The sequence below is a fragment of the Xiphias gladius genome, chromosome 11 (genome assembly GCF_016859285.1).
Source record: "Xiphias gladius isolate SHS-SW01 ecotype Sanya breed wild chromosome 11, ASM1685928v1, whole genome shotgun sequence".
Lineage (NCBI taxonomy): Eukaryota > Metazoa > Chordata > Actinopteri > Istiophoriformes > Xiphiidae > Xiphias > Xiphias gladius.
The window spans coordinates 9,024,699-9,034,795 of record NC_053410.1 but is presented as its reverse complement, the minus strand read 5'-3'; positions in this window follow the sequence as shown (position 1 = coordinate 9,034,795).

The following is a 10,097-nucleotide window of genomic DNA, read 5'->3' as shown; positions in this document are numbered from 1 at the left end:
CGCCCGAGAGGGCCAGCATGGGGACACGCACCGGGGGGCGGAGATCGCCGGCGGTGGTGAGGCGGCGGGGCTGCTCTCAGGGGGCAGGCGGCGAAGGGAGGGCCGGCCGCTCTCCTTATGGAGATCAGCCCTGTGTGTGTTCAAAGGTCGGCCCGAACCGTGACCTGCACTTCGGGATAATCTGAAGACAAACTACCTCCGGCCGAAAGCCAATCCATTACACGCCCGCTCTGCCGCTCGTGGTGTGTGGAGCGCCCTGAATGCACACTGTAAATATTTATGTCGGTCTAAAAAGGTGGACGGGCCGAGGCTAAACCGGATTGATTTTTAGGTGGTCCCTCCCTCCTCTGCACCCCTCCAAGTGAGTCTTTAACCACGCTGCCGCCGTCTCCTCACCGGCAGTTTGGCTGTAAAACATTTTTATAATCAGACGTTATTGTTCGCCGCCTCCTTGTGGGAGATGCGCCCATGTTCATTTTTTAAAAGGGCAAATCAGCCATAATTCAGTTTATAAACGGCAGCGCGCAGGGGAGAAATGCCTGGATGAATATTCATTAGAGCCCGCCCGAACTGCCACGCTCGGTGATTCATTAGGCATATGTAAATATCACTCACTTTAATTGCCCCTAAACTGACTCAACATAATGTTGTCATTAGCAAATTATTACTTATTTGTGATAGGCTACTAATGGTACGGTATGGCGCACGGTGCTGAAGCTCCACATATATGATTGCAATTACAGCTCTTTTTATGCACAGGATGACCGCGGAATCTGATGGATCGGTAGTCCTTGTGTGTGTGTGTGTGTGTGTGTGGCTAAGGTGCCAACAATTAATTTCACTGACACACGCATGGGCCATTTGAGTCTCTACGCACACACAAACGGAAGGTAGGTGTATCATCCGGACTGACTTCACCGTTGACAGGAAATTGTCTGATGCCCCAAACTTCTTCAGCCTACATTTTCTGTCCTGTAATTCTATCGCAGGTTGAATAAAATTCATTAAAAAATGAAAAAAACTACTAAAAAATAAAGTTAACTTAAAGATGTACTTTATTATAGAAATGTAAGCCTGTGGCTTATGCAACAAAAAAACACAAACCACCCTGCTGGATAAAAACAAAATGAATGGGTCATTTTGGTGTGTAAATAGACAGACAATCAAAAATGTTTTCTTCATAAAACTATAAACTATAAATAAACCCTAATCTCTAATACTGGTTTCTGTATCTAAACTATTCAGGAACTGATGTTGGGCTGAAGTCCTTTTAACGTGCAGTTCAATTAAATTTAACTGGAATCTGCATTTTTTTAAAAACATTGTGTTCAAAGAGGAACAATTGATATTTTGATCATGCACAGAAAATTGTTGGATATTTTTGTATTTGCACCTCAGTTTAGGGTATATCTTGAATGTTCTATCAAAGTCTGCTCGCCAATACTGTTGATTAAGTTTTAGGGTACATTTGAACAGAATCAAATCAAAAAACCACAAGAAAAAAATAGGAGGATTTCCCCCCCTATCTTGTGAAGGTTCAGTTCTGATATTTAATGGTGGGCCTGTGTTTAGCCAGTTGTTTACAGCTTAAAGTTTTTTTCAAAACTCACAGAAAAATTCATGAGTTTCGTGTTAATTTAAGGAAATACTCCTGGGATTAGTTATGTTTTGTGGATTTACAGCTGTGAGATGTATTTATTTAAACACAAAGAAAGTTTAGCCTCAGAGACCGAAGCTCAGCACCAGAGTTCTGACATTTACCTAAATCCTCTGACTCTAAACTTCGTCCATGACTGATACTGAAACCAGAGGCCGTCTCATTTTTCTCATTTTAAAAAAAAATTAACTATTGGTCTCTATTTTAATCCCTCCCTGCTTGTCACAGGCTGCACAACACGACTCGGTTTGGAGTTGTTTTATAGAGGCAGCAGCAGTTTGAAACAACAACCATGACAGAACAGGCCCACAAAACAGAGGGGGAGAAAGAAGGGGAGGCCGAGACAAATAATGGTGTGCGTGCGTGCGTGTGTGTATGTGTGTGAGTGTGTGTGCGCGTGTGTGTGCATGTGTGCATGCATCTGTGAGAGAGTGTAAGGGAGCTAATAAAGTAATGTGATGGATGATCTCTTTCTCCCAGAGAGACCAGCACCATGTAAATTGGCCCACACAATGCATTATGGATAAGGCAGTTGAGATTATAGCTTGTTAATGTGTGCCACCCCCACCCACCCACCACCCAGCCTCCCACCACACCCCCCACCCCCTGCACCCTCTCTCTCTCTCTCTTTCTGTCCCTCTGCTTTGGCTCAGGCAGTGACATGGTCACCTCATTGTCGGGGCGCGTGGGTCTTTTAGGTGCAGATGGAGAGGGAGAGGAGTTGTACTGCAGCGATCTGCCAGGCTTAGTGGAGGAAGTTTGTGTAGCTGTGTGTGCGTGTGTGTGTGAGTGTGTGCGACTGTGTGTGTATACTTACTCACGATGTGGGGACAAAAATGTGTTCACACAGTTACATCATGAGGACTCACTTCCCGTATGAGGACAAAAGCTGGTCCCCACAAGGTAAAGTTAGGTCTTCAGGGGATAAATGTAAGTCAATGTCAAAGGTGACAGAAACTGGTTATTGTGTGTCTGTGTGTGTGTGTGCATGCTATTTTTGTGAGGACCAGTTTGAGTTTTCGTCCTCGGGAGTGAGGACATTTTGGGAAAATTAGGACATTTTGGCCGGTCCCCACTTTCCGACACACCTTCAAAATGGCTGTTTGAGGATTAAGACTCGGTTTAAGGGTTCAGGGTGGAATTAGGTCAGGGCTGGGGCTGGGCATTTAGTTGTGACGGCTGAGATTAGAGTGAGGGGTGTCCTCACAAAGATAGAAGTACAAACGTGTGTGTAACAGCGAGCCAGCCTCAGGCAGCAGGCAGAGGCAGTCCGTCGGCAGGGGCCAGGGCTGTGGACATATGTATCCTCCCTCCCTTAACCACCCTACACCCCCCCGTCAGTCCTCCTAGGAGGGTGCCAACCCCCCCCCCCACAAACCTCACTCCATCCACCCCCCCTAAACTCCCCCACCCTCCCATGCTTGCCTCCCTCCCTCCACCTTTGCAGCCCTGTCCAGGGACCTGTCCGTCCATCTGTTGAAGCAGGACCAGAGGAGCTGGTTTACAGGAAATGCTACTGTAGCATGGCTATGTGGCTGGCCTGGCTGACGCTAGCTAGCAGGGGTATTGTATGTCTGTGTGAGAGAGCCTCAGTGGAGATGGAGGCATGTGTTGGAGAGAAGGTCCCTTGCTACAAAAATCAACTGTTGTGTATTTTTGGAGGGATTCTCATCATCTAAGCTTCGTCGTTAAGGACCATGCCATTAAAGAGCTGCCTATACAAGTTATTAATGAGAAAAACAACATATTATGTAGTCTATATATGAATAGTTGAATTTATAAGCAAATTAACAGCTATTTGACACCAATTGAAATTCAGTAGTTTTTTTTTTTGTTTTGTACAATCGAGTCCCTTTCAGACATGCAGCTGGTTATATCAATCCGGTGGCAATTTCACATGAGTCAAGTCTTAATAAGCAACCAGGTTTCTTTTACGTAAAAGTCAGGGTGGCACTCTTACTAAGTCAGGCCTAGCAACATTTCTGGATCACTTTCAACATAGCAGCAGTCAGAGGAATGGAAAGCCGTCATATTAACGTAAAGGATGCAGCTGCACGAGGTTAAACTTTCACAGAGAGAGACTAGATTCACGACTTGGACCCAAGGCTGAATTACTAACAGGGGAAAAACAGGCAAATGCTCAGGGGCCCCAGACCCCCAGAGGCCCCAAAAGTATTAGGTATACCCCATGTCATATGGATCTACATAATTTCATAAATTAGACCCAGAAAATGCTGAAGAGACTACAGTACATATAGCATCTCATCTGGAACACCTTGGGGGTCCCCCCAGGAGGAGCTGGAAAACATTGCTGGGGAGACGGGGCATCTGGACTACCTTGCTTAACCTGCTCCTACCGCAACTTGACTCCTGATAAACCGCCATCCTCCATCTCTGTGTCAGCTAGTGTATCTTGAAGACCTTTGTTGTTTTAGTTTATATTGTTTATTAAGTTTATCTTGTACTAACTTGTTGCTCAAGCAATTTGATAAAACACATCTTAACTTTTTATATCTGCCAAGTAATTAACACAAAGAAAACTGTGGGCAAGGTAGTATTATTCCATCATAGGGGAAATGTACGGCTGCAACCAACAATTATTCTCATTATCAATATATCTGCCAATCAATTTTCTTCAACAACAAATTGTTGCCCAGGGACCTCCTAGGAGATTAATCTGGCCACGCTTGTGCTGCCTTATTAGATCACTGTAATAAGTGTACTATCTCAAGCATCATTTCATATGCACAAAGTCAGTTTAATAACTGTGAAAATATTGTGAAAGAGTCCATTTGCAGTTGATTGGGAGATAAATCTTCTCATATTAGATCAGTCTGTTAAAAACGTGCTTTGATTTGAGCATCTAAAAATCCCCACAGAAATAATTTGCCCAACAGTCTCTCCCTGTAAAGCTCTTTACATATGACATGCGAGCAAATAAGAATCAAATGAGTCGCACCTTAATATCCTGTCACTTACAGCAGTGCTGCATGTCGGACTCTATGAACAGACAGCAGAATTTGATATCTAATAACTTGAAATTATGAAAGGGTGCATCCCTTTCATAATTTCAAGTTATTAGACCCTCACTCTCGTTTCTAACAGAAAACTTGCATAGTTTTCTGTTAGAAACGAGAGTGAGGGTCACTCACAATAGTCATTAGCTGAGGCTACGACAGCAAAGTAGGTTTTAAAATCCATCGGCGCAGCCTGTGAGAGAACAGAAAACAGTCTTCTTCCTTGGTATCATTACATTTTTTAACTCGCTGCTGTTCTCTGTCACTCACGTCTGCCTGCTTCTCTCGTACACCAGGTACCAAATATCCCACGGGCATTGTTTCTCTTTCCGTAAATGTCCAGTCATGTCTGAATGAAGCCACGAGGAACATTAGTTTAAAATGTCACCTACGTCTGAATGACAAAATGCCATTACTTCAACAGCTTAATGTAGTCTGCATTGTTACAGATTCCATGCCTTATTTGTCTGAGCGCTAATCTTAGCAAGCTTGATCTCGATATGTCAGTAAAGTAACTGACTGGAGAGTGTTTTGTGTGATTGCCACAACTCACCGTTGAGCTAAAATGACATAAACATACCTACTTGTTGTTTTAGCTGATTAACAACAAATTGTCTGTTTTAACAGAGCAGCAGACCCTTTTCTAATGCAGTGTATATTGGTAGATTTGCTACTTTTCACGTGGTTATCAGTATTTTTTTTTTACTTCAGTAGTAGTTTCATCACATGGTAATATAGTTGTGAACAGACTGCTTTAAGAAACTGTCACCATTGTCCCACTTAAAGATGCTCTGAGCAAAAGAGTCACTTACTGAAAAAGCAGTATGTTCTCAGTAAACAAAACCTCTGAGACAAAAACCAGCAAATATGGGCATTGTGAAAAGGATATTGGGAATTTAGTGATCACTTGCATCAAAAAGGTTTTTGTTTCAGAAGCCAACTTTAAAATGAAGCATCCTGTACACATCCAAAATGAATTTTCTCGGCTGCATTACCATGTGACCGAAAAATAAGGATGACACATTTTTAATGTGACGGATCGTCTTTCTCAAGTACCTTTCAAGTCAAAACTGTCATAGTTCAGAGGTGAAACTATCGACTTCAAACTGGGGGCATGCTTTGGAAAATGGTCAGCAGGGATGTAAAAACATACACAATCTGGACTCAACTCGCTAACAACATTCAAAACCAGCTGTAGGGTCCTTTAAGCTGTCAGATAAACAAGAGTCTAGGAGCTAGCAGGAAAATGGCTGAATGATCCCACTGAGAGCTCAGTGATACACTACGATGTCTTTCCCTCATTTTGGAGATCTGCTCAGGAGATTTGATCCTTGTTTACTCTGTGCGACTTCAGTTATCTATAGGATTTCACCATCATTTCTTTTTCTTCAAAGGGGTTAGTTATACTGTAGTGGATTACTAACTGTACAGTTTTTTTTTTGTACTTGATCAGCTAAAAAGTTGTAAAACTCAAACAGGAATAAAGAGATTTAAATACTAAAACCCTTGCACGCTACAAGACAAGTGTAGAGTTGCAGCAATTATTTTTATCACTGATTAATCCGGGAATAATTTTCCATCTGTGAAATACCGTCAGAAAATAACGAGAGATTTGCATCACATGTTCTCAGACTCCAAAGTGACATCATCAAACTGTTGTTATCTTCGACCAAATGTCCAAAATCCAAGCACATTCAATTTACAGTCATGTAAAACAGGGAAAAGCAGCAAATACACACATTATAGGAGCTACAGATCATTTTGCTAGATCATTTACTTACAAATAATTGATTAACAAAATTGTTGGTGATTCTTTTTCTGTTACTTGACTAATCAGTGAATCAGCTGATTGCTTCAGCACCAGACAAGCATTTTGACTGTCCACGGTGACGGCAGAGCCGATTCTCCACAACCCTGAAAACCAGTTCTTAAGGGTTATAATGGGGGTTTAAATCATGTAGTGTGTTCCCAGCGCGGTATGTCTAATCTGGGCTATCTAAACTAAGCCAAGCGAGTTTAGCGAGGTCTGGTGTGTGTGTGTGTGTGTGTGTGTGTGTGTGTGTGTGTGTGTGTGTGTGTGTGTGTGTGTGTGTGTGTGTGTGTTGGCTGGACCCTCCGCGGCTGTGTGTGTGGGTGGTTGCCTCCACCCATTACAACGGGTCACCTCTCTCTCATGGAGAGTTTTCACGGCTGTGGAGCGGATTAGGAGCAGGGAGATGGACCGAGACAGAGGAGGAGAGAGAGGAGGAGAGATTATTGCGGAGGCTGGAAGGAGGAAGGAGGGAACCACAAAAAGAGAGCATTAGCATCTACACTTCAGCATTTGTTTGTGGTATGTAGCTGACACTCATCCGGAGTGCCTGGGTGTACAGTGACTACAAATGAAGGAACAAGTGAACGCTGGCATCTCATCACAAGTGGCCTGTTAACAAAGACGAGAGGACAGGAGGTCTGAAGAAAAGAGAGAGGATAATGTTGGGTTAAAGGGAGACTATCCCAACACAGTTATAATGACATATTTACACAATACCAGTACACTTTAAAAAAGAGAGAAAATAAGATTGATGGTCAGTCTTATCCAACTGTCAGGCTAATTCTGCACAAACAGAGGTGTGTGACCAAAAGGTGGGCTGACACTGTGCATGATGACCTTTTCTATCGACCATGTTTCATGCTTTGATTCAAGGTCCAAAGCCAAAGAAGCGATCTACTGGCCATACTCTCTCAGGTTGAGGTGGACAGATATTTTACAGGATTTGTTTTTTTGTTTTTTTTTGTATGACCAAAACTACTTTTATCGTTGTGAAATAAAGCTCAACTATCCGTCAGCTCATGCAATGCCGATTTCCCGCTTTTTTTTTTACGAAACACTTGTTTTTTGTCTCATTTATTGTGTGGGCTACTTTTCAATTGAATGGCGAGAATTCAGCCACAGTTGAGTTATTATATGAGTTGATTACTTATTTCTTTGTATTGCTGAATTTTGGCACTGTTTCTCATCATTTCTATTTCAAAACGCTCTTTGATTCACTGAACCAAATGTTCTCTCCAAAACACACTTGGAGTTTTTGGGAGTTTGGTCCCAAAGGTGACTGCATCATTAATATGCTACTCCTGAATCTGAATTTTCATCACCATTGGCCAGACATAAGGCATTTCTGTTTATTTTTTACTTTCTTTTATACTGTTAATTGATTAATCACATGCATGTGAAAACACGAGACCAGTTATAAAGGTAAACAGCTAAGGTTTATTGTGTGTCTTCTCCGAACAACGATGGTGATCGCTGCATGCATGCACACAACGGCAGCAGAGTAGCACTGAGAAGGGTTTTCATGTGCCCAGAATGTGATCTTACGTGAGACCAGTCCTTTTTTTTTTTCTGTCCAATCCTTGTATCTTAGTATCTACAGTATCTGTGCTTGAGGTGTTGATCTGCCCACCTCTGCAATGAATTAAAGTACCATAATTTTTGTTGTGTCTTTTTTTAGTTTACCTATATCGTAACCAAATATGCCCTTTTCAGATGTTTGTTTCTTAAATGCTGTTATTATTCATCTATTATTGGTTTTGCTATTAAATGTTATTCAGTGTAGCCACTTAGCTACTGCATGCTCTCATTTTCTCACTTCTAAGTTATTGCCAGTCACCCTGTATTATCAATGTATGCTTAACCACTGGCAGGTATCCAGGACAAAGCTATTTATTGGGCTAATTTGGGGGGGTTTCATCCCATCATAAAACACCAAAAGGTAACTGTAGCATTTCTATAAGTAACACAAGTTACTATCCTAGCTGTCAGAACCATCTTCTGAAACTAGAAATGTTATTATCTCTCTATTATCTAAATGTGAGGTACTGGTCCATTGTTGCTATGGTGAACTTTATGTAAATTTCAAAGTAACTCATACTGTAAATTTTTTTTCTCATTTCTGAATTTGTTGTAATAATGATATAAAGCCAACATTCAAAGGTATAGTCCTTTACAGCTTCCCATCAGCGTGTTAGACACATGAATATACACCTGCCACATCACACAGCAACCGTAAAAAAAGAAAAAAAAAAAAAGGTGTCAAAGCCGACTACCTTAAAGTGTCAACACGTCCCATCTCATATTCATAACGTATTGCTGCGACAACAGTCAGAGATGGTTGAACGGGAATATATGACCTTCTTTATGGAACATTTGCTTCACATCTTAGTGGGTTTCTGAATGGAGCCTGAAGGTGATTAAGACTTTAAGTGAACCGAACATTACACCAGACAAAGTTTCTCATTTACAATTAGAGTTTGAACTATGGTCTTAACTGCTGTCTCTCTCATTCACACACAGAAACAAACAAACAAACACGCACACACACACACACACACACACACACACACACACACACAAGGAGCACCAGCCGCCAGTTGGTCTTAAAGAGGTAAATTCCTCTGCAGCATTTTCTCAACATCGTAAAGCATCTGCCGTTAAAGCGATGTTTTTTCAATCCGTCTGCTCCCCCTGACATTTCCAGATAACATTGGTGCTCGGTTGATTTGGGGAAATTTGCACACCATATGCTGCTGTGTCAAACACCTACATTTAAGCAGGCTATGGCTCTGCATTCCCTAATAGCAGCATCATTGGCTAGTGTTTATCTAATGTGCCTGTTAATGTTATTTATTGGGAGTCTGCCCACTATCCAGTTCCTCCATGCATGCTAAGGAGACAGACATAAGATATGCAAATGCTAACGTCGGCCCAACTTCACGGCAGTAAAACAAAGCATTTGCATTTGATGTAGCACATAATAAACTGGGTATTAGCATTTTAAATGCGTCAAACAAACTTGAAAAATGTGGCCCGTGCTGGTGTGTTTTTTTATATTGCTGCATGCAGTCAAAACACACACATACACATGCCTCACACATTTGCCTGCCAACACGTACAGAAAAGTGTGCATGAGCAGACACATAAATATAAAACTGCTGTACACGGGAGCAAACTGATGTCACAAGGCAGCGAGTCACAGGACCGATGATGTGTTTGATGAAGTTTCTTCACTCTCTCGCTCTCTTTTTCTCTCTCTTGCTATAAAGCTTCTCTCAGAGCATTAGAATATGCAGACGATTCATTTCAGCGACGATTCATCCTTCCAGCCCCTAGAGAAGAAGGTCTGGTTTCAGCTTCTCAGAACCAAGGACGACGAGCAATCCGAGTTCACAGTAACCACTGCCGCCACAGGGGCCTGCTGGTGAGTCACTGATGGGCCTCGAGTCAGAAGAGCGTCGAACTTTGAAACTGTTGAAACAAAAGGTCAACTACTCAAAAAGGTGATTTAAGAAAGTATGAAACTTGTTTGAATGGTACCATGGAAAAGCAAGTCAGAGATCATATTTACAAGCGTTTGATTTAATACGCGCGTAGAGCACATACTTGC